Here is a 25510-nt window from a genome sequence, read left to right on the forward strand (position 1 = left end):
GTATGCCTGGTGTAACTGGCTGTGGGTCTGGTACTAGTAGCAGTGGTGAGAATGCAGCAATAAGTACTATAAATGTCTAGATCCAGTGGAATCACTGTATGGGGAGGAAGAGGCAATGGAGAAGTAGGAAGACGTACTTTATGGAGCAGGTATAAAGGCCCCCAAATACAATTTTAGATCTGTCTGAGAAGCAAGCAATGTGCAGGTTCGGGATCAATAAGGAAACCATAGTAAAGGAAACAGGTTATGAAAAAAGTGAAAGGAGCAGCTGCAGGGGAACTCGGTGCCTCAGCATCAGGTCCCCTTGTGTTGTGGTTGCTGTGTCTTCTTGTGCCTCAGCCTGCTGTTGCCTGGACCTGTTGCCGCAATGCCGGCACCTAGACTCTGCCTGCTCATCACCAGCCCCAAACCCCCTGGCCTGGATCCTGACACTGCCTGCTCACCGCCTGCCTCGACTTTCATCTGGATCTGGACTCTGCTTGCTCTTTGCCTGCCTCAAACTTTTCCTAGGCCTGGACTCCACCTGCCTGCTATCTTTTTCAACCTTCGCCGGGATACCGATACCTCCGCCTACTCTTAGACTGCTCCACCTGTTCTGTACGTTTGCTCAAGTCCTGCCAGCCTCCAAACCCAAGGCCTCAGCCTAAGGGGAACGAGATTGGTACAGGTGAAGTTCTCTCCTAGTTTCAGTCCATTGCAAATCTGCCTGCTGTCGGTGTGAACCTGGCCCGTGCTTTATGCTGAGTAGTACCAAGCACGCCACAGCCCAAGGACTTAACACACCATGACACTTTCAAAGAATAGAAAAGGAATCCGAATGAAGAAAATAAGAAACAGTGTAAGCAATGGCAACTTAGATGAAAAACAATATTAAGAAAGGCAAAGACACAATTTGAAAAGAAGCTTGCTGTGGAAACAAAAATTCATATAAATAAACGTTTTCAGGTACATTTGAAATAAAAAGCCTGCGAGGGAGTCAATTGATTGAGGAGTAAAAGAGGCGCTAAGGGAGGACAAGACCGTAGCACAGAGATTAAATAAATTCTTTGCTTCGGTCTTTACTGAGGAAGATGTAAGGCAGATACCCATGCTAGAAATGATATTTACAGGTGATGATTTCAGAGAAACTGAATCAAATCTCAGGGAACCTGGAAGATGTACTAGGTCAAATTGATAAACAAAAGATGGTATAGATTCAAAAGTACTGAAAGAACTAAAAAATAAAATTGTAAACCTACTGTTAGTAATCTGTAAACTATCATTAAATTCAGCTACGGTACATGAAAATTGGCCAGGTTAACACCAGATTTTATGAACGGTTCTAGGGAAGATCCGGAAAACTACAAACTGTGAGCCTGACCTCAGTGTCAGGAAAAATGGTTGAAACTATTAGGGATGTGAATCGTTTTTTGACGATTTAAAATATCGTCCGATATATTTTAAATCGTCAAAAATTGTTAGGGCCACGATACAATACCAATTCCCCCGATTTATCGTTAAAAAATCGTAAATCAGGGGAAGGGGGAGGGCAGGAACTTACTTACTTGCCCTAAACCAATGGCAGGAAAACCGGCACACTAAAACCCCCTAAAACCCACCCCCGACCCTTTAAATTAAATCCCCCACCCTCCCGAACCCCCCCCCCAAATGCCTTAAATTACCTGGGGGTCCAGCGGCGGTCCGGAACGGGCTCCTGCAATTGAATTGTGTTGTCTTCAGCCGGCGCCATTTTGCAAAATGGCGGCCGCAAAATGGCGGCGGCCATAGACCAACACGATTCGACTGCAGGAGGTCATTCCGGACCCCCGCTGGACTTTTGGCAAGTCTTGTGGGGGTCAGAAGGCCCCCCCAAGCTGGCCAAAAGTCCCTGGGGGTCCAGCGGGGGTCCGGGAGCGATTTCCTGCCGCAAATCGTTTTCCGTACGGAAAATGGCGCCGGCAGGAGGTCGCTCCCGGACCCCCGCTGGCAGGAGATCGACTGCAGGAGGTCGTTCAGCGGCGGTCCGGAACCCCCGCTGAACGACCTCCTGCAGTCGATCTCCTGCCGGCGCCATTTTCCGTACGGAAAACGATTCGCAGCAGGAGATCGCTCCCGGACCCCCGCTGGACCCCCAGGGACTTTTGGCCAGCTTGGGGGGGCCTCCTGACCCCCACAAGACTTGCCAAAAGTCCAGCGGGGGTCCGGAACGACCTCCTGCAGTCGAATCATGTTGGTCTATGGCCGCCGCCATTTTGCGGCCGCCATTTTGCAAAATGGCGCCGGCTGAAGACAACACAATTCAATTGCAGGAGCCCGTTCCGGACCACTACTAGACCCCCAGGTAATTTAAGGCATTTGGGGGGGGGGTTCGGGAGGGTGGGGGATTTAATTTAAAGGGTCGGGGGTGGGTTTTAGGGGGTTTTAGTGTGCCGGTTTTCCTGCCATTGGTTTAGGGCAAGTAAGTACTTCCCTCCCAAAGTTGATGAAGTATTAAGGCATTTGGGGTGGGGGATTTAATTTAAAGGAACGGGGGTGGGTTTTAGGGGGTTTTAGTGTGCCGGCTCACGATTTTAACGATTTTCATGATATTTTAAACACCCAAACGGCAACAATACGATTCCCTCCCCCTCCCAGCCGAAATCGATCGTTAAGACGATCGAGGACACGATTCACATCTCTAGAAACTATTCTAAAGAACAAAAGTACTGAACATACAGATAGGCATAGTTTAATGAGACAAAGCCAGAATGGATTTGGCCAAGGGAAATCTTGCCTCACCAATTTGTTACATTATTTCGAAGAGTGAATTAAAATGTAGATTAAAGTGAGTCAGTTGACATAGTGCATCTGGATTTTCAGACAAAAATTTGACAAAGTACCTCATGAGAGACACATGAGGAAATTATTTATTTATTTAGAACTTTTCTATACCGACATTCATGTAAAATACATATCACATCGGTTTACAGTGAAACAACTTATTTGGAAAACCATTACATAGAACAGGGGTAACATCAAACTGGGATCTGGGGTAATAAATACAAACTGCTAACATAGTGGTTATTTAAATAATAAATACAAATTGCTAACATAGTGATTATTTGAATAAAGTATAAAGGGAGAAACTGAACAGTTTAAAATAGTACATCACATAATGAAGACCACCGTCTTCTCTGAAGTAATCGGGGTTACTTCTATGGCAGTGGGAGGAGAGGGAAGGTAGGGAATGTTAGTGGAAGATAGGCATAAGGATTATAGCAGGGGGGGGGGAAGATGGGAGGAAAATAAGCAGATTACAGCAGGAGCCTTGGAGACTGGAGGTTCTTTGTTCAAATGAAATATTTTTGCAGGGGAAGGGAGGGGAGGGGAGGGCAGGGCTAAGGGGGGGAGGAGGAGGTTGGAGAATATCCTTGTCAGGAATAACATATCTGAATCAAGCGTCCTGTCATGTCACGGGTATGAGAAAGATTATTCATTTATGGGAATGCTTGTCTGAAGAGCCATGTTTTAAGATTTTTTTTGAAGGTCAATGGGCAGGGTTCCAGACGAAGATCGGGGGGGGGGGGGGGGGGGAGAGCATTCCATTGAGAGGGATCGGCTGTCGATAAGGCGCACTTCCTTAATGAGGTCTTGGCTGGAGGGGCATAGAGAGTTCTTTTGTATGCTGTTCTTATTGGTCTGGAAGATGTATGGAGTTGAAGGGAGATTTGTGTATGGATTTGTGTATGGATTTATTTATTTATTTATTTTTTATTTAGCATTTTTTTTATATACCGAGGTATAGCAGAAATTGCCTTCACTCCGGTTTACATTTACAACAACCTGTTACATTTAAAGCATTTAACAGAAAAACAGAAACTGGAACTGAACAATAACTTAATACCAATCAACATATACAATATAGTTAGATATATCTGTGCTCAAATCATGTAAGGGGACAGCTGATACAGAGAAAAAAATCTAGAAGATTTTTGGGAGTCAGAGAGGTAGACGGAGGGAGATTGCATGCCCAAGGTGGGACATGCAGTGGGTGTGGTCTGTAGATTTATCCTATGTTGTCTTTGAGTGTGCTATATTTGAGAGTTTGGCTGAGTAGCCAGGTTTTAAGATCTTTTTTAAAAGATTTAATGTTTTCTTGAGAGGTCAGGTGATGAGGTAACGAGTTCCATAATTTCGGGCCAATGATGGAGATGGTTCTGTTTCTTGTGGAGGACAGTTTGGCTTGTGGTAGTGATGGAACATCTAGATGAAGTTTACTTGTTGACCTTGTCATACGTAGTGACCTATGTATATGTATGATATTGTCCAGGGCTGTGTAGTCTACTTTATGAATTGCCTTGGGTAGAATTGTAAGAACTTTGAACTCTATTCTTTTCTCAACCGGTAGCCAATGTAAACTGTTGAGAACGGGGGTTATGTGGTCAGATTTTCTTTTACCAGTCAGGACTCTGACAGCGGCATTCTGAAGTAACTGCAGTGGTTTTAAGGCATTTTAGGTAGACCAATCAGGAGAGAGTTGCAGTAGTCCAGACTGGAAAAGATGAGGTCTTGTAAGACAGATCTGAAATCATGGAGGTGAAGCAATGGTTTTAGGTGTTTGAGTATTTGGAGTTTATGGAAACCCTCTTTTGTTCTTGTTGTAATGTGTTTTTTGTAATTTAGTTCATTGTCTAGCCATATGCCAAGGTCTTTTACGTTGTCTTTAAGTTGAATGCGAATGTTATCAGTTTGGAAGGGTAGTGTGGATATTGATCCTGAGTTTTTTCTTGCGATTAGAATACATTCGGGTTTGCTCATATGTAAACATAATTTTAGGTTGTTTAGCATATTTCGAATTGCATCAAGGTGTGAGGCTGCTCTTGACATTGCATCTTCTATGGTGGAAGAGATTGGAATGATGAGTTGAATGTCATCAGCGTACATGTAGTAAGTGATGCCTAGGCTTGAAAGGAGTTGGCATAAAGGTAGAAGGTAGATATTGAAGAGTATGGGTGATAGTGCAAACCCTTGTGGTACTCCTGTTCAAGGGGGATAGCATCAGATGAGTTGTTGTTGTAGGAGACTTTGAAAAACCTGTTTTAAGGAAAGAGGTGAACCAGTTTAGGGTTTTGCCAGCGAGCCCAATGGTTTCTAGGCTAGAAATAAGCCTTTTGTGGTCAACTGTGTCAAAGGCTGCTGAAAGGTCGAGGAGGATCAGTAGGTGACCTAGTTTGTTATCGAGGCCTCTTAGTATGGTATCAGAAAGGTTGAGTAGGAGGGTTTCTGTGCTGAGGTTTTTCCTAAATCCGTGTTGGGTGGGAAAATATATTTTGTGGTCATCAAGATGTTCATTGAGTTGTTTCAGGACCACCTTCTCCGTCAATTTAGCAAAAAGGGGTAGGTTTGAAATTGGGCGGTAATTGTTTAAGTCTTCTGGGTTAAGGTTTTTCTTCTTTAGTAAAGGCGTGATTGTAGCGATTTTTAGCTTGGTAGGAAGCTTGCCTTCCTCAAGTGATTTGTTAATGATTGCTGAGACTGTCGGGGCTATGGGATGAGCGATTTCCTTTAGCACTCAAGTGGGTATGGTGTCCATGTCATGATGCGCTGGGTTTATTTTTCTCAGAATTTTTTCTGTTTCCATGTTGGAGATTGGTTCGAAATCAAACCATGGAGTTATGTTGTTTGTTGATATTTGATTTTCTATGATTGATGGGGTGTTGAAGGCATCAGTTATTTTGGAGATTTTGTTCTTAAAGAAGATGGCTAAATCTTGGCTTAAATTTTTGGTTACGGTTGCATTGGGGTTGATGTTTTCGGCGATGAGGTTGTTTACTATGTTGAACAGAGATTTGGATTTGTTGGTACAGTTTTTTATTTTTTTACCATAGTAGTCACGTTTCGTGTACTGGATTGTTTTTTTGTAGGCGGCTAGTTGTGTGCGGTATCTCTGCTGTGATACAGGCTGTTTGTTTTTTAGCCATTCTTTTTCGATTTTCCTGAGGGCAGTTTTCATGTTTTTTAGTGTGGTATTGAACCAAGGGTTTGGTTGTTCTCTTTTGTTCTTTAGTCGTTTGACTTTCTCTGGGTTAATGTTGTTGGCGGTTTCTTCAGTGATTTGAAACCAGGATTGGATAGCGTTATTTATGTTTGAGAGATTTAGATTTGCTAGTTGATATCCCAGCTCTTGTAGGAGAAGATCAGTTTGGAATGGTGGTCGTTATTTGAAGAATTTTTGTGTTTCATTGGTTTTGGTTGAGTTGCTGTAATTCATTTGAGTCTTGCATAGTAAGAGATGGTGATCAGACCAGGGGACTGGATTGTATGAAATGGATGTATCTGAGAAATAGCTATTAGTGAAAATCAGGTCGAGTGTGTGTCCTGCTTTATGTGTGGAGTTGTTCACTTGTAGGATGAAATTTAAGCTTGATAGCATGTCTAGAAGGGTTTCGCAGTTTAGTGATCTGGGGTTGGCATCTGTATGGAGGTTGAAATTGCCAAGAATGATAGTTGGTTTTTTCATGTTGATGTTTGTAATAAGGAATTCAAGGAGTGGGGAGATGTTACTATCTAGAAGTTTGGGTGGGCAATAAACTAGGCATATTTTCAGATTTTGAGAGTCGAAGAGAGCTATTTCATATTGTTTTGGGAGGTTATGTGGGATCATTTTCATTGAAAGATGTTTTTTTATAAGAAGGAGTAGACCACCTCCTCTTCGGTATTTGCGAGGGATTGAAAAAGTATCATAGGCACTATTATCAAGTTGGTTCAGTAGGACTTGATCGGTATTTTTGAACCAGATTTCTGTTATGGCAATGAAATCAGGGTTTTTTTCTTGTAATATGTCAGATATTAACATGTATTTTTTGGTTAAGGATTGAGCATTGATGAGGAGGAAGGTGAGACAAAGTATGTTTTTGTTATTTTTCATTAGTGGGATGTTTATTAGGTGTCTGTGTCTATTTTGAAGATGAGGGTTAGTTGGTGTTGCCATCTTTGGAGTGTATGTGCTGGAGGCTGAATGAAGTCCGGGTGATGAGTGCTGGGTGATGAGTGCTGGAGGCTGATTGAGATCCAGGTGATGAGTGCTGGAGGCTGATTGAGGTCCGTGAGATGAGTGTTGGAGGCTGATTGAGGTTGAATGAGGTCTGGGAGATGGGTGCTGGAGGCTGAATGAGGTCCGGGTGATGAGTGCTGGAGGTTGATTGAGGTTGAATGAGGTCCGGGTGATGAGTGCTGGAGGCTGATTGAGGCTGAATGAGGTCCAGGTGATGAGTGCTGGAGGTTGATTGAAGCTTCCTGAAGTGAGTCCTCCTTTGTGTTCCTGCGCACAAGTCTCTGTCCTGGTATCGTCACCCCCTACGAGGTCCCCGAAGGAAAACCCAGCCTGGAAAATGTCTCTCCTGCCTCCTGCTGGTATTTGGTCCGGGTGACTCGCTACATGCACAAAATTTATCTGGGTGCAAAGATTTGAGTATGGATTTGTATGGATTTGTGTATAATCATGAGGATTTTGTGGCGAATTCTGAATTTGATGGGGAGCCAGTGAAGATTATGAAGAATGGGAGTAATATGTTCTTCTTTGCTGGTGTTGGTCAGAATCCTGGCAGCGTAGATCTGTAACATCTGAAGGGGTCTTGTTGTGATCGCAGGGAGACCAAGAAGGAGAGAGTTGCAGTAGTTGATTTTTAAAAAGATGATGGATCCATAATAGAAAAACAGTACAAAAACAATTGTCAAACCACATTGAAAGTAACATATTATAGCCAACACAACATGGGTTTCGCAAACACTACAGTACTGAAACTCTGCTATTAGCTTTATCAGATAATATCTTAAGAGGTTTTGATAAAGGAACACATTACCTTCTAGTTCTACTAAATCTCTCCGCAGCATTTGACACGGTTAATCACAAAATACTACTCAATAGACTGAAAGAAATAGGTCTCACTAATAAAACAATAAAATGGTTTGAGTCATACTTAAACAATAGATGTTTTCAAGTACAAATAAAAAATACACTCTCAGACAAAGTCACACTGCTAACTGGTGTCCCACAGGGATCAGCCCTGTCAGCAACACTCTTTAACATTTATCTCCTCCCGGTATGTCACCTACTAGCAGGACTTGGAATCATACATTACTTATACGCAGACGATATACAGCTACTGCTACCCATTATGAACACCATTGAAGAAACAATGAAACTTGCCAATATGTATCTTGAAATAATCAAACAGCTCTTAAATCAGATGGAACTGGTATTAAACATCGACAAAACGGAATTCTTACACCTTGAATGTAAAAACATATACCACATTCAACCAACACTCACATCTAAAAATAACCAAACCCTTGAGCTAGCAACAAAAGTACGAAATCTAGGAGTAATAATTGACCCTGAGCTAAACATGAAACAACACATTTCATTGAAAATAAAAGAAGGATATGCGAAACTAATGATCCTGAGAAGACTAAAACCTCTACTAACACTAAACAATTTCTGCACAGTTCTGCAGGCAATGATATTCGCAAGCACAAATTACTGTAACTCCCTACTTTTAGGACTACCACAATCTACAATTCGGCCACTGCAAATATTATAAAACTCAGCTGCTAGAATTTTGACTGGCAAAAAAAAGAATGACCACATTACAGGAACGCTCACCGAATTACACTGGCTTCCAATTGAACAAAGAATTCAATATAAGGCTTTATACATAATTCACAAACTAATCCACAATGAAAAAGCTGACTGGCTTAACACTGCACTGCGCATACACGTCCCGCATAGAAACCTGAGATCTGCTAATAAGGCGCTACTAACTGTCCCCTCTGTCAAAACAGCACGCCTCATGCAAGTAAGGGAAAGAGCACTGTCACTAGCTGGCCCCGTGCTATGGAATACCATGCCATTCGAAATAAGGCTGCAGAGAAATTTGAAAATTTTCAAAACCAATCTGAAAACCTGGCTCTTTAAACAAGCCTTTTATAAAGAGAAGGAGAAAAACAGTTGAATGACAAGGATGCACCAAACTAGAAGTTGTTACTTGTAACCTACATATGCATATTAATATTAAAATCAAACCACCTAATATGTCCCCATCGGACAAAAGTAACCTACACACATAGTTTATATTGTAATGAATTGTTACCGTACTATGATGGCACATGATTAATTTGTAATCTATACCACTCATATTTTCATTATCGTGTCTTGCTGTAAACCGTTGTGATGGTTATCTAACTTAACGACGGTATAGAAGAATTTTTAAATAAATAAATAAATTTAAGTCAAGGGGGGTTAGATTGTGTATGGATTTGTATATAATCATGAGGACTTTGTGGAGAATTCTGAATTTGATGGGGAGCCAGTGAAGATTACAAAGAATGGGAGTAATATGTTCTCCTTTTCTGGTGTTGGTCAGAATCCTGGCAGCGGAGATCTGTAACATCTGAAGGGGTCTTGTTGTGATCGCAGGGAGACCAAGAAGGAGAGAGTTGCAGTAGTCGATTTTTGAAAAGATGATGGATTCGCCAAACTAATAGAAAAAACAGTACAAAAACAATTGTCAAACCACATTGAAAGTAACATATTATAGCCAACGTAACATGGGTTTCGCAAACACTACAGTACTGAAACTCTGCTATTAGCTTTATCAGATAATATCTTAAGAGGTTTTGATACAGGAACACACTACCTTCTAGTTCTACTAGATCTCTCCGCAGCATTTGACACGGTTAATCACAAAATACTACTCAATAGACTGAAAGAAATAGGTCTCACTAATAAAACAATAAAATGGTTTGAGTCATACCTAAACAATAGATGTTTTCAAGTACAAATAAAAAATACACTCTCAGACAAAGTCACACTGCTAACCGGTGTCCCACAGGGATCAGCCCTGTCAACAAATTCTTTAACATTATCTCCTCCCGGTATGTCACCTACTAGCAGGACGTGGAATCATACATTATTTATACGCAGACGATATACAGCTACTGCTATCCATTATGAACACCATTGAAGAAACAATGAAACTTGGCAATATGTATCTTGAAATAATCAAACAGCTCTTAAATTAGATGGAACTGGTATTAAACATCGACAAAAACGGAATTCTTACACCTTGAATGTAAAAACATACACCACATTCAACCAACACTCACATCTAAAAAATAACCAAACCCTTGAGCTAGCAACAAAAGTACGAAATCTAGGAGTAATAATTGACCCTGAGCTAAACATGAAACAACACATTTCATTGATAATAAAAGAAGGATATGCGAGCCTAATGATCCTGAGAAGACTAAAACCTCTACTAACACTAAACAATTTCTGCACAGTTCTACAGGCAATGATATTCACAAGCACAGATTACTGTAACTCCCTACTTTTAGGACTACCACAATCTACAATTCGGCCACTGCAAATATTATAAAACTCAGCTGCTAGAATTTTGACTGGCAAAAAAAAAGAATGACCACATTACAGGAACGCTCACCGAATTACACTGGCTTCCAATTGAACAAAGAATTCAATATAAGGCTTTATGCATAATTCACAAACTAATCCACAATGAAAAAGCTGACTGGCTTAACACTGCACTGCGCGTACACGTCCCGCATAGAAACCTGAGATCTGCTAATAAGGCTCTACTGTCAAAACAGCACGCTTCATGCAAGTAAGGGAAAGAGTACTATCACTAGCTGGCCCCGTGCTATGGAACACCATGCCATTCGAAATAAGGCTGCAGAGAAATTTGAAAATTTTCAAAACCAATCTGAGAACCTTGCTCTTTAAACAAGCCTTTTATAAAGAGAAGGAGAAAAACAGTTGATTGACAAGGATGCACCAAACTAGAAGTTGTTACTTGTAACCTACATATGCATATTAATGTTAAAATCAAACCGCCTAATATGTCCCCATCAGACAAGAGTAACCTACACACATAGTTTATATTATAATGAATTGTTACCGTACTATGATGGCACATGATTAATTTGTAATCTATACCACTCATATTTTCATTATTGTGTCTTGCTGTAAACCGTTGTGATGGTTATCTAACTTTATGACGGTATAGAAGAGTTTTAAAATAAATAAATAAGTTTAAGTTGAGGGGGGTTAGATTGTGTATGGATTTGTATACAATCATGAGGACTTTGTGGAGGACTTTGTGAAGATTAGATCCAGGGTGTGATGGGGAGCCAGTGAAGATTACGAAGAATGGGAGTAATATGTTCTCCTTTGCTGGTGTTGTTCAGAATCCTGGCAGCGGAGATCTGTAACATCTGAAGGGGTCTTGTTGTGATCGCGAGGAGACCAAGAAAGAGAGAGTTGCAGTAGTCGATTTTTGAAAAGATGATGGATTGAAGAACCGTGCAGAAGTCCTGAAGGTGGAGGAGGGGTCTCAGCTTTTTTAGAGTTTGTAATTTGTAAAAACATTCTTTAGTGGTGTTGTTGAGAAATTTCTTAAGATTTAGCCGGTTGTCCAGAGTTACACCGAGGTCTCTCACCTGGGCGATGTCAGTCTGTTGGGGTGTAGGGGGTTTGTTGATTGCCCCGTCTGTGTCATCCTGTGAGATAATGAGGATCACCGTTTTCTTAGTGTTGAGGACTAAGTTGAGGCTGGTGAGGAAGTGGTTGATAGATAGTAGAGAACTGTTCCAGAAGCTGAGGGTTTTGGAGAGGGAGTCAATGATCGGGTTGAGGATTTGTACATCATCAGCGTAGATAAAATGAGTTATTTTCAGGCTTGCGAGAAGATGGTAGAGTGGGAGAAGGTATATGTTGAATAGCATTAGGGAGAGAGATGATCCTTGTGGGACTCCCAGTGTGGAGCTGACTGGATGGGATTCTTTGTTGTTGATTCTAACCTTGTAACTCCTGTTGCTGAAGAATGACTTGAACCAGCTGAGTGCAGTTCCAGTGATGCCAATTTCTGAGAGCCGATCTATGAGTATTGAGTGGTTCACGGTGTCAAAGGCCGCAGAAATATCTAGGAGTGCGAGAAGATAAGGTTGTCTTTTTTCAAGGCCCAGGAGGATGGTGCCTGTAAGCGATATTAAGAGAGATTCAGTGTTTAGAGATTTGCGGAATCCGAATTGAGAGGGTGCAAGGATCTTGTGTTCATCAAGGTATTCTGTGAGTTGATTATTAATGATTTTTTCCATGAGTTTAGTGATAAACGGAAGGTTAGCTATTGGGCGAAAGTTGGCAGGATCCGCTGGATTCAAGTTAGGTTTCTTTAGTAATGGTTTGAGAATGGCAAGTTTTAGAGAGTCTGGTACTAATCCTTGTGGTAAAGAGCAGTTAATGATTTCTGCAAGAGGCTTAGCGATGGTTTTAGGGATTGAGATGAGTAGTTTTGAAGGTATATGGTCCGAAGGGTGAGAAGAGGGTTTCATTTTCTTGAGTATGTTTTCTACCTCAAGGGATGAGGTAGGTTCGAATGATTCGAAGATTGTTGTCCGGTGGTTGGTAGGGTTGTAAGGTGATGGGGCTGGAGATTAGATGAGATAAGCGGGGCTAAAAGATTGGTAATTTTTTCTCAAAGTAGGATGCGAGTTCTGTGGATTTGAGCAATGCTTGGTCATCGTGGATAATGGGAGGGGAAGGTTTGGTGAGATCAGTGACATAGGCAATCAGGGCCTTTGGGTCAAAGATGAAGTGAGGATGGAATTCCTGTAGCTGTGCATGAGGGATTTGTAAGCGGCCAAAGTCGTTGTGGAAGGGTCTTTGCTCCATTTGTGTTCTCTACTACTTAATTCCTGTTGATTTTCTTCAGTTCCAGTGTGAATCAGGGTTTCCTGTTATCGATGGTGGGGTTAAGTACTTTAGATGTTAGGGGGCATGTTTGAACTGCTACATTGTTGGTTATGTTGAACCATGAAGCAGTAGCTGAGTCTGCATCTGAGAGATCAAAATGAACTAGTTCACTGAAGAGATGAGAGCTGAGGTTGTCCATGGTGCAGGGTTTCCTATATTGAATTGTGGTTTTGGAGAAAGGGGGGGGGGGGAGGGCAGGGATCTCAGTAATCTCTAGGTCAGTAGTTGTTACGGCTGTGGCTGCTGTGCTACCGCCTCACCACCAGGGGTCCCTCTAGTGCTGGCTTTCCTGACAGGCCCAGTCCATCTCCTATGTCCACTCTATGCTCTGGGTGTGCCCTCTTAACCCTGCCTGACAGTTGCCTCGGTGCTTCGGCATCGAGCTCACCTGGGCTCCCTGCTCTAGCCTGCCTTGCGCGGCCTTCGGGCCTATCCTTGCCTTGCCTTGCCTTGCGTGGCCTTCGGGCCTATCCTTGCCTTGCCTTGCCTTGCGTGGCCTTCGGGCCTATCCTTGCCTTGCCTTGCGTGGCCTTCGGGCCTATCCTTGCCTTGCCTTGCCTTGCGCGGCCTTCGGGCCTATCCTTGCCTTGCCTTGCCTTGCATGGCCTTCGGGCCTATCCTTGCCTTGCCTTGCGTGGCCTTCGGGCCTATCCTTGCCTTGTCTTGCCTTGCGCGGCCTACGGGCCTTCCATGTGTGTGTGTGTGGCCTACGGGCCTTCTGACCTGCCTTGCCCCGCTATTGGTGTGTGGCCTACGGGCCTTCCGTGTGTGTGTGTGTGGCCTACGGGCCTTCTGACCTGCCTTGCCCCGCTATTGGGTGTGTGGCCTACGGGCCTTCCGTGTGTGTGTGTGTGGCCTACGGGCCTTCTGACCTGCCTTGCCCCGCTATTGGTGTGTGGCCTACGGACCTTCCGTGTGTGTGTGTGTGCGGCCTACGGGCCTTCTGACCTGCCCTGCCCTGCTTACTGTGCCCTGACCCAGCCTAGACCCAGACACTGCTGACTGCCGCCTGCCCTGACCCAGCCTGTACTTGACACTGCCACTTGCCGCCTGCCCTGACCCAGCCTGTACTTAGACACTGCCATTTGCCGCCTGCCCTGACCCAGCCGGAACCCAGACTCTGATTCTTGCTGCCTGCCCTGACCCAGCCTGGTACCTGACTCTGTTCGAGCTTCCTGTCTCTCTCCACCTGGAGCCACCCTGCTGGGTGGTGTGCATGACTCCTGTCCGGAGCCCAAGCGTAACAGTATGCCGAAGCCATCACATTTTCCAGGGGAAGAGATAGGTCTGTGTCCTGCCGGTGAGTCAACTTTTCACTAATTCAAGATGCCTCCTTCTTTAAAGTTTTATACCTGCAATTCCTGTCAAACTTTGAACTATCCTAGCTATCAGAACTGTCTAGCCTGTGAACTTGTTGGTCAGGAACACTGGTCATGCAATAACTGCAACAAGAAAAATGTTTCTGTCTATCAGGAGTGTTTGAACTGTCTGGCTCCTAAACCAGGGTGGTGGAAATGCTCCTGTCTCCCGTGTTTGTTACCTCCAGGCAAACCCTGCCCCTGTTGTTCTGCTCTAGGACCAGCTGTGCAATTAGAAAAAGCTATCAGCTCTCCTAACCAGTATTCTGTTTCTGGCTCAACTAAAACAGACATTTTTGCTGGCAGTTTGAGGGTAGAAAAACCCAGGACTTACCTGGCCAAGAAGGCTTCTGTGAGACCAGTGCTAGAGCCTCGGGAACAGGTTTCTCTACAACGGAGAGAGCTGATTAACTCTAGCAGGGCTCAGCTTCCCACAGCTGCCAAGTGGACACTAACGAGCACCTTCCCTAGACGTCCTAGAACTGCCTGTGCCTTCTCTAAACTGCTCCTCCAGAAACAAAATCAGGAGCATCAGACTTTGGCTCGAGGTATCAAGCCCACGGCAGTACAATCGTGTCTTCCATGCACACTACCTTTAACCATGCTACTCTGCCATCTGAACCTGCTGCACTACCCCGAGAAGAGCCTGAGTCTGCTGAACCGGCCCTGCTGCCGTCCTCGGAGGGGTCCGCACCAGCCCTGCTGACAGACTTTCTAACTCTGCCATCTGAGCCTGCCGAACCGGCCCTGCTGCCGTCTTCAGAGGGGTTCCGAACCAGTCCTACTGACAGACTTCCTGAGTCAGCCATCGGAGTCTGCTGAACTGGTCCTGCTGCCACCCCCCCGGGAGGGGTCCATACCGGTCCTGCTGCCACCCCTGGAGGGGTCCATACCGGTCCTGCTGACGCCCCGAGAGGGGTCCGAGCTGCTTCATCGCCCCGAGAGGGGTTCGAGCCTGCTTCATCGCCCCGAGAGGGGCCCGAGCCTGTTACAACGCCCCGAGAGGGGTCCGAGCCTGCTTCATCGCCCCGAGAGGGGTCCGAGCCTGCTTCATCGCCCCGAGAGGGGTCCGAGCCTGCTACAACGCCCCGAGAGGGGTCCGAGCCTGCTACAATGCCCCGAGAGGGGTCCGAGCCTGCTTCACTCAGCCCCGAAGGGGTCCGAGCCTGCTTCATCGCCCCGAGAGGGGTCCGAGCTTGCTACAACGCCCCGAGAGGGGTTCGAGCCTGCTTCATCGCTCCGAGAGGGGTCCGAGCCTGCTACAATGCCCCGAGAGGGGTCCGAGCCTGCTTCATTCGCCCCGAGAGGGGTCCGAGCCTGCTACATCGCCCCGGAGGGGTCCGAGCCTGTTACAACGCCCCGAGAGGGTCCGAGCCGCTTCATCGCCCCGAGAGGGGTCCGAGCCTGCCTACAACGCCCCGAGAGGGGTCCGAGCCTGGCTACAATGCCCGAGAGGGGGTCCGAGCCTGCTTCATCGCCCCGAGAGGGGTCCGAGGCCTGCTACAACGCCCCGAGAGGGGTTCGAGCCTGCTTCATCGCTCCGAGAGGGGTTCGAGCCTGCTTCATCGCTCCGAGAGGGGTCCGAGCCTGCTACAATGCCCCGAGAGGGGTCCGAGCCTGCTTCATCGCCCCGAGAGGGGTCCGAGCCTGTTACAACGCCCCGAGAGGGTTCCGAGCCTGCTTCATCGCCCCGAGAGAGGGGTCCGAGCCCTGCTTCATCGCCCGAGAGGGGTCCGAGCCTGCTACAACGCCCCGAGAGGGGTCCGAGCCTGCTACAATGCCCCGAGGAGGGGTCCGAGCCTGCTTCATCGCCCCGAGAGGGGTCCGAGCCTGCTACAACGCCCCGAGGGGGGGTCCGAGCCTGCTACAATTGCCCGAGTAGGATCCGAGCCTGCTGTACTGGCCCAGCTGCCGCCCCTGGAGGGGCCTGTACCGGTCTTAATGCCGACCTTGGAAGGGTCCGGACCGGCCCTACTATCGCCTCAAGAAGGGTTACGGACTATTTCTCTGCCTCAGGTGGGGTTTGTGTTCCCCTTGTCACCCCAGGAGGGGTTATGGAAATCTGCACCGCCTCTGCTACCCCAGGAGGGGTCTAACCCTGCCGCCTTGTCCCAAGAAGGGTTACGGACTATTTCTCTGCCCCAGGTGGGGTTTGTGTTCCCCTTGTCACCCCAGGAGGGGTTATGGAAATCTGCACCGCCTCTGCTACCCCAGGAGGGGTCTAACCCTGCCGCCTTGTCCCAGGAGGGGTTATGGACTGCCTTATTGCCTCGGAAAGGAGTTGAACCTGCCGCATCACCCCCGGAGTGGTCTCCCGTTATTCTTGATTACCTCCTGCACCGATGGGATCCAGGAGGAGGGGGAGGCCTTGAGGGGGGGGTACTGTTACGGCTGTGGTTGCTGTGCTACCGCCTCACCACCAGGGGTCCCTCTAGTGCTGGCTTTCCTGACAGGCCCAGTCCATCTCCTATGTCCACTCTATGCTCTGGGTGTGCCCTCTTAACCCTGCCTGACAGTTGCCTCGGTGCTTCGGCATCGAGCTCACCCTAGGCTCCCTGCTCTAGCCTGCCTTGCGCGGCCTTCGGGCCTATCCTTTGCCTGCCTTGCGTGGCCTTCGGGCCTATCCTTGCCTTGCCTTGCCTTGCGTGGCCTTCGGGCCTATCCTTGCCTTGCCTTGCCTTGCGCGGCCTTCGGGCCTATCCTTGCCTTGCCTTGCCTTGCATGGCCCTTCGGGCCTATCCTTTGCCTTGCCTTGCGTGGCCTTCGGGCCTATCCTTGCCTTGCCTTGCCTTGCGCGGCCTTCGGGCCTATCCTTGCCTTGCCTTGCCTGCATGGCCTTCGGGCCTATCCTTGCCTTGCCTTGCGTGGCCTTCGGGCCTATCCTTGCCTTGTCTTGCCTTGCGGCGGCTACGGGCCTTCCATGTGTGTGTGTGTGGCCTACGGGCCTTCTGACCTGCCTTGCCCCGCTATTGGTGTGTGGCCTACGGGCCTTCCGTGTGTGTGTGTGTGGCCTACGGGCCTTCTGACCTGCCTTGCCCCGCTATTGGTGTGTGTGCCTACGGGCCTTCCGTGTGTGTGTGTGTGGCCTACGGGCCTTCTGACCTGCCTTGCCCCGCTATTGGTGTGTGGCCTACGGACCTTCCGTGTGTGTGTGTGTGCGGCCTACGGGCCTTCTGACCTGCCCTGCCCTGCTTACTGTGCCCTGACCCAGCCTAGACCCAGACACTGCTGACTGCCGCCTGCCCTGACCCAGCCTGTACTTGACACTGCCACTTGCCGCCTGCCCTGACCCAGCCTGTACTTAGACACTGCCATTTGCCGCCTGCCCTGACCCAGCCGGAACCCAGACTCTGATTCTTGCTGCCTGCCCTGACCCAGCCTGGTACCTGACTCTGTTCGAGCTTCCTGTCTCTCTCCACCTGGAGCCACCCTGCTGGGTGGTGTGCACGACTCCTGTCCGGAGCCCAAGCGTAACAGTAGTGATCATCCAATGGTCAGACCACGGAACTGGGTAGCATATAGGCGAGGAGGAGGAGAAGGTAAGGCCTGCATTTATGAAGATTAGATCCAGGGTGTGACCTCCTTTGTGGGTGGGACTGTTTATAATTTGTTTGAAGCCCATGTAACTGAGGGAGGATATCAGAGTTTCACAGTTGAGGGATTGGGGAGTAGAATCCACGTGTAAATTGAAGTCTCCCATGATGATTGCTGGGGCATCGGTATTGATGTGTTTAGATATGTGTTCGATTAGGGGAGAAGGGTCTGAGTCCAGGAGCTCCAGAGGGGCGTAGATTAGACAGATTTGCAGATGTTTATATTTGAAGACTGCAAATTTGAGTCTGGAAGCTAGGTTTGTATGTAGGGGAGATAATCTTAGTTCTTTTTTAGCAGCCAATAGTAGACCACCACCTCTTTTTTTTAGGTCTAGGGATTGAGACTATATCATAGAGTTGTATAGGTAGTTGGTTAGTTAGGGCTATGTCAGTGGGTTTCAGCCAAGTTTCCGTGATTGCGCATATGTCAGGTTTGACGTCCAATAGATAGTCGTTGAGGATGTGGGTTTTTTTCGTGAGTGATTGGGCATTGCAAAGAGTTAGCGAGAATAGAGAGAGTCTGAGGAATTGAGTGATGGGTGAGATCATAATGGGGATTAGCCTCTTCTGTTGGTTGGTAGAGAAGGTCGTGGCTTTAATCCAGTTTTTGTAGGAATTTCTGATAATGGGATGGGGAAGGTGCGCATCTTAGATTTGGAAGGGTGAGGGGTGGATAGGACGGGAACTAAAGGTAGGATGATTTGAGAAATTAGACACAGGCCTGTGCTGAGAGAGTATGTTGAGCGGGTATAGGGAGCTTAGTAGCGCTCTGATGCTTCACTGCGGTGCTGCACGAAGGGGCGCACAAAGGGGCTGGTCCCTTTGTCGCGCTCCTTCAGTGCACGGCGCCTGGAGGAGACTGGGCTTTAAAGCCCAGTGAGTCGCCAAGTTCTGCGCTCACTGGTGCGCCCTGCCCAAGAAGTCATGGGATAGGAGGCAATGTTCTTTTGTGAATTGGGATCACGTAATGCGTATGCACCTTTTTAAGACTGTTGGCCATTATTAGAAATATGTTCCAATGCATGATATGTGAAGGGTAGACCCAGTCCTAATCCTTGCCCATGTCAGATGGTAACAACTCCAGGCATCATAAAGCACCTTGTGCTGCAAACATTACAATCATGACAACGGAAAGCCAAGGCCCCTCAGGATCCCAAAATACATGTAGTAATCATTTGACTATAGCTGGACCTCAGCCTAGCTGTAGGGATGTGTGCAGATAGAAAATATATGCTTTGCATTATATAAGAGAAGGTTGGGAGTGCAAATGTATAGGAGATGTAGTAGGAAAGTGGTTTAAACAAAAAGCCTGCTATGTGTCCACAAGGATGCCATCAGTGGCTCTGAATAAGATATATCACAACACTTATTCATTGCAACCGCCTGCCCTGCAGGGCCTCTGAAGAATATGACACATGTGGGTTTGTTATGTACAAGAGGTCAATATGCAAAGCCATTTAGATGGATAACTCACAAGTTATCCATATAAATGGCAAGTTATCTAGCTAACTCCAAGTTATCCATCTAATGCATAAATTATCCATCTAACTCTATGTTATCCAGGCTATTCATCTAACTCCAAGTTAGCCATTTAAATGTTTAGTTTTTAATATAGAACTCAAGGTTGTCAGCTACTGATTCATGCACAAGCATGTAAGATACCTGAGTGATAAGTGCAAGTGGCTTCTGCAGTGTAGCTGCTGTCCCTTTAACACTGAAGCAGCCACTTGCGCTTATCATACATTTATCTTAAATGGTTGTGCATGAAACAGCAGCAGACAACCTTGTGCATTTATGATCAAATGTACGTGTCATATTCTTCATAGGCCCAGCTGGCCAGGTAGAATAAAGCTCTGGAATTTGTTGCCAGAGAAGGTAGTTAGTGCAGTTAGTGTAGCTGGGTTCAAAAAAGGTTTGGATAAGTTCTTGGAGGAGAAGTCCATTAATGGCTATTAATCAATTATACTTACGGAATAGCCACTGCTATTAATTGCATCAGTAGCATGGGTTCTTCTTAGTGTTTGGGTAATTGCCAGGTTCTTATGGCCTGGTTTTTGGCCTCTGTTGGAAACAGGATGCTGGGCTTGTTGGACCCTTGGTCTGTCCCAGCATGGCAATTTCTTATGCTCTTATGTTCTTATGTTTTAAGTCAACATGTGAAGACAATCATAGCGCCAAAGGTGTTGCACTGGTTATCATAGAGTTGATAGCTGTTCCATACTATGCACACTCTTCATCCTGTCCTCCATTATTCTGAGAGAGTCACGAAGCTTTTGAGGCCTTGATTCCATATATGCACGTAAGGCCTGCTACTTTTCTGCATTTTTCTCTTATTAATATTTATATACCATTTAAAAGTTATTTATTATCCGCCCTTTCAAAACAAGTTGGAGCAGGGTACAATTAAACATACATTTAAAATGAAAATAAGACAAACAAAAGCAACATAACTATCATGTTAAAGACAATGCAACAAGTTGGAATATCTTATTGTGTGGAAGAACTACGGTCCAGAAGATAACTCCTGGAAGCCAGTGGCCAACCTTCAAGCTCCTTTATTGATAAAGGAATTCCATCATCTCTTTCTCCAGAAGCCATATCCTGGGATCTTGAAGAGGGTGCTTAAGAGGGGATTCTGTTACATTTGGTGGCTTTCAGGATGTCCCCGTAAGCTGCTGCATTCACCCCAGATTCTGCCAGCAGATGGTCCTCATGCCTGCAGCACGATGTTGCCGAGCCTTGCACACACAGCAGGATGCTGCCATGACCACCACCTTCGCCATCCGTATAAGTACACTCGGGCCTGATGTTGTCTCCTTTAAAGGAACCAAGGCAAGAAAAGGCCATGGCACCCATGGATGACATCAGCACCTTAGCCCTATAGAAGGTCTCCCAAGATTCCCTCACCTTGCCTCAGCAAAGGGTCTTCTGCATTCTTAGTGCAGTGCATGTTGCTTTGCCTGTGTTCCTGCTTCCTGTGTCCTGCTTCCTGCCTTGCCTCATCTCTCCAGCCTGTCTTGTCTCATCTCTCCATCCCAGCCTTGCCCCAGTTCTCCAGCCTGCCCTGTCTCATCATATCCAGCTCCACTTGCCTTCCTGCTAGTCCTGCTGTGTCAGTCCTTCCTCTTCCTTGTCTTCCCTGAGGACTGACTCTTGGATCTGACTTTTGCCTGAACACTGACTACTCTTGATTGCCATCTGTGTTTGACCCTCTTGCCTGCACTCTAATACTGCTTGCTATCTGCCTGCCTCTGACCCTTCCTGGACCTGGATCTCCAACTACGCTATTCCCATAGAGACTATCACAAGTCCTGGCAGCCATTGGAACAAAAGGGCTCAACCCATGGGGAAAAAGGCTAGTGTAGGTGAAGCCCTAGTCCAATCTCTCTCAAGCTCCACCAGCTATTGGTGAGGATCTATGGGGTTCATCCAGTATGCTGTGTCAACCTTACCACAGCAGTAAGGATCCATACACATTAAACTTCAGAAGCATCTGATTGGCTACTTCAAAGCTGGTCATGGCCTCAGGCTGCAGCCATTTCCACCTGGTGTCTTTCAGTCAGTATAAACAGGTTTCATGGACTTTCCCTGGGCTATATCATGCCCCACCGAAACTGTTGTTGGAATGTTTTCAAAGTATATCCTGCCCTTTTTAGGATGGTGGTCTTGACTTCTGCATAGGTGGCCTTTCCCTCTGGATTTGTTCCTTAAAAGGTTGTTTGTATTTTGCCGGTAAGTAAATTTGTCAGACATGTATTCCAGCTAGATTTTGGCCAAACTGTCATGTAGGAAGTGCTTTCGAAGTTTCTCAAAAAGATCGCCAAGTCCTCCCATGTCTTCATCTTAAACAGGATGGGAGATGGTGGATTCACCCTGGTTGTAGCATCTTGCAGCTGGATAAACTTTTCATATAGATATTTAACAACATTCTGCTGCTGACCTTCCATCAGGATTTGTATTATCCTATCCTTGCTGGCTTATTGGTTCTGGTTGCCCATTAAATCTGTGAAAGGCTCTGCACTGCTCCCGAGCATCTGCGCAAAAAGCCTTCCTCTTTCTTTTCTTTTTTTTGAAAATCAAACCCTGCCTGTTTGGCACTGACTTGCTGTTACTTCCCTATCTGCAGTGGAACTATTCTCCTTAGCCTGTTTAAATCCTTCTCCTGGGCAGCCGCTGTCTCTGGGCCCCAAGAAACAGGAAAAACTAATTTTGCTTGGCGTGGGTTTCTAGCTGTGCGAGCATATCTCAGAGATCCCACTCCAGACATCTAATGTAGCATGGTGTATAGTCAGAATAACCAGAGAATAGATGCAGGCTAGGCTCTGGCTGTATATTGATGAACTTTTATTAATTCACAACAGAAAATAATTCTGCATATCTTCACAGCTTATAAAGAAAGAAGCAGTATCACAAGTTATAGTCTTTTGGTCTGGGCATTTCTGTTAGACTTCTACCTGCAGGCCGAGCTGCAGGCAGTCCCCTACCTTCCACAGCCAGCTAGGCTGCCGACGCCATCCCTCACAGCAGGCCGTGCCCGCCCGATGCCTTCCTTCATCTTTGCGGCTGGAGCCATCGCTGCTGATGCCAACTCTGTGGTGGGGAAGCCTCCGCTGGGATTTCCTCTTGTGGCAAAAGGCCGCCGACATCGGGCCTTCATTTCGTGGCCTAGTGCCGCTCCTGCCTGCTCTTCTTTGCGGCATGGATGCCGCCGACGCTGTCCGTAGTCCTGCCCCTCTTTGGGTGCATGGCCGCACCTCTCTTCAGTTTCAGAGGTTCAGTGGCGGGAAAAGCCCCGCGGCCCTCACCAGTGATATCATCAGTCTTCACTGGACCAGCCCTATAAAAGGGCCCAGCCTCAGTTCCTCAGGGCCTTCGGATCCGGTCTTCAGAGCGTCAGTGGTCTTCTTCCTGATCCAGGTCCTCTGTGGTCTTCCTGTGCCTTGATGGATCTTTGTTCCATGTTCTTCATGTTCCTGAGCTTTGTCACCTTGATGTTCCTGGTCTTTTCCCTCATTGGAGCTCCCTCATTGCCAATTTCGTGTTCCTGATGTTCCAGATGTCCAGTTCTCCTGATGTCCACATATTCTGTGTCCAGATGTTCCGTGTCCTGAAGTACCATGCTCCACGTTCCTAATGTCCGATGTTCCTGTCTTGACTCCGTCTCATTTTCAGCTCTTCGTTCAGTTCTCAGGTCCCTCATCTGTTCACTCTTCCTGGCGTGCCACCGTCATGGTCCCACCCATGGGGTTCTGCATAGGGCGCCTCATGGTACAAGGCTTTCTTCTCGTCTGCAGCGCAAGCCTCTGGAAGACTCCTGTTTTTAATGCCTTGCTTCTGAGAATCCAAGTCTTGAATCCTGTCCCGGTCTTTGGAGTTCCTTGTGCCTGCTTCTGTCCATGCCCAAAACTCTGCCAGCACTTGCTCCACTCCAGTGTGGTCCATGACCAGCCACAGGCGGCTGTGTAGAGCATGCCCCAGTGAAGGCCTCTACTGAATCTTTGTCACGTTCCAGTCTAAAGTTCCACTTCTTCGCCTGGAGTCTGCTTCACGTTCAGCGTGGTCCGTGACCAGCCATGGGTGGCTGTATAGGGCACGCTGTGATGCAGTTCTCACCCAGTACTTTCGCCTGAATCCTGAATCCTTGCCTGAGACCTCCAAGTAAACTGACTCCTTGTTCAAGTCTTCTGAGTAACCTGAATCCTTGTCGGAGTCCTCCGAGTATCCAGGTCTACATTTAAGTCTTCTTGTTTCTGCCCTCAGCCTCCGTCTGACCTCATGCACTCGTCGTTCCCAAGTGGTGGGTCCGGAAGGGCTATCGAGTGGCCGGAGGGCTACTCTTGAGACCAGCATTGTGTTGCTGGGTCTTGTTGGTGCGTGTAGGTCCAGTGGAGGGCTGAGCCTGGCTTGTTCCTGTTCTGGATATTCCTCGCCTTGTCTTCAGTCCAGCCTTGCTCCTGCTCTGCCCATGCTCCTACCTGCTCACCTCTCATGGTATGTCTTGGGGCTCCTCCCTGAGCCACGCCGTGATCCAAGGGCTCACAACCCCGTTGAGATAGGACTCCACCTCCGCACTTCTAACAGGATCTAAAGGCCACGCTCCTAACAATTTTCTGAGGTTATTCCTTTTTCCCAAGGTTATTCCTATTTCCCAAGGTTCTTTATGTTTCCTGGGGTCTCTTGTTCCTTTCTGGGCCTGGTTAGTTGTACTCCTTCCCAGGGGCGTCCTTTCTGGATCAGAATTTCCTGTTGTCTGGAGCTTAAGTTGGACCATACCAGATCTCTGGATCTGGTCCCTTAAAGTATTCTGGAGTTTTTTTGTGTATATCCCTTCACACGTGTTTATGAGCCACTGATAGTTTTGATAACAATTCTAGGAAATTAAATTTGAGAATACTCAATTTTCCTAAGTCGGTTAGCATTTCCCCAAATGATTTGCTTAGAAAATGTTATATAGATGTTCTTAAAGTACCTCAGGATTCAATTACACCAATTACTAAAGCTTTCTATATACCCTCTGGACAGAATGCTTCTTTATCAAGCAGTCCTCCTATACATTGAAACACCTTAGACAATTTAATAGCTATGCTCCAAGATTCCCAGATTGATATTCAAAGTTCTGCTACTTTACTTGTTGTGTATCCCCTAGAGCTTGAGAGAATATGGACCATGAAAATGTTGTTCTGTGCTTCTGATAAAAGTTTTCTTAGCCAGCAGCTGGCACTATTTCCTGACGTTGCTAAAGCGACTCAACTGAGATGGAAAGCTGTTTCATTAAAAAAATAATGGGTAGTTGACATTGGTGCATCATTTTCTTCTTCAAGTTCCATGCAAATGTATTGTTAAATTAGGGACACTTTAGTATCTTTTCTTTGATCCTGATCAGTTAGAAGGTTTTTTGCAGAATAAAGACCCTTGTCTGTACTCTTGTTGCGCGTCCCGTTTGAGCTTGGCCCACGCATGGGCCTGCTCACCTTTCCAACTCCTTAGCAGGTCCCAGATCAGCCTCGCCCGTGACTGCAGCGAGCTCCTCTAGGCCTCGGTGTCCCGCGGCGGCAATCACCGGGCCTTCCTCAACATACCAGACCTCACAACGGAGCTCAACATCCTCCATGGCATCGGCCCCGCCCCTAGGCACGTGCGTGCGGACCGCCCGGCCACTTAAAGGGCCAGGGGCGGGACCAGGCTCCGCGGCGCCCTCTGTTTGAGCACAGTATATCAGGAAGTTCCTGCCTGCACTTCCTTGCCTTGGCAATCGGGTCGACACCGTGTGTATACTAGTTTGCCTCACAGTCTCTTGCTTGTTCCAGTCTTGTTCCAGCATCCTTCTGTTCCAGCGTCCTTCTGTTCCAGTGTCCTTCCTGTTCCTGCGTCCTGCTGTTCCAGTGTCCTTCTGTTCCAGCGTCTGTCTGTTCCTGCATCCTTTCGGGTAGTACCTAATGGACTGACTCTCTGGTACTGACCTCTGCCTGTTCCTCGACTATGCTGATCACTGCCCGGATACTGACCTCTGCCTGTTCCTCGAGCATGCCTGACCTCTGGAACCTGACCCCTGCTTTGGCTGACTACTCTCAGACTGACCTTTGGAACTTGACCTCTGCTTTTACTCACTACTCTCGGACTGACCTTTGGAACTTGACCCTCACCATCACTGATCATGCTTCCTTGAGTCTGGCCCTGCTCCTAGCCTTGTCATCGCAGACACTGTTCTGGCCTTCCTTGATTCCGCAAGTCTCTAGTCTCGACATCGACTGCGCAGCCTTGATCTTGGTGGG

This window comes from Rhinatrema bivittatum, chromosome 2 (assembly GCF_901001135.1).
Source record: "Rhinatrema bivittatum chromosome 2, aRhiBiv1.1, whole genome shotgun sequence".
Classification (NCBI taxonomy): domain Eukaryota; kingdom Metazoa; phylum Chordata; class Amphibia; order Gymnophiona; family Rhinatrematidae; genus Rhinatrema; species Rhinatrema bivittatum.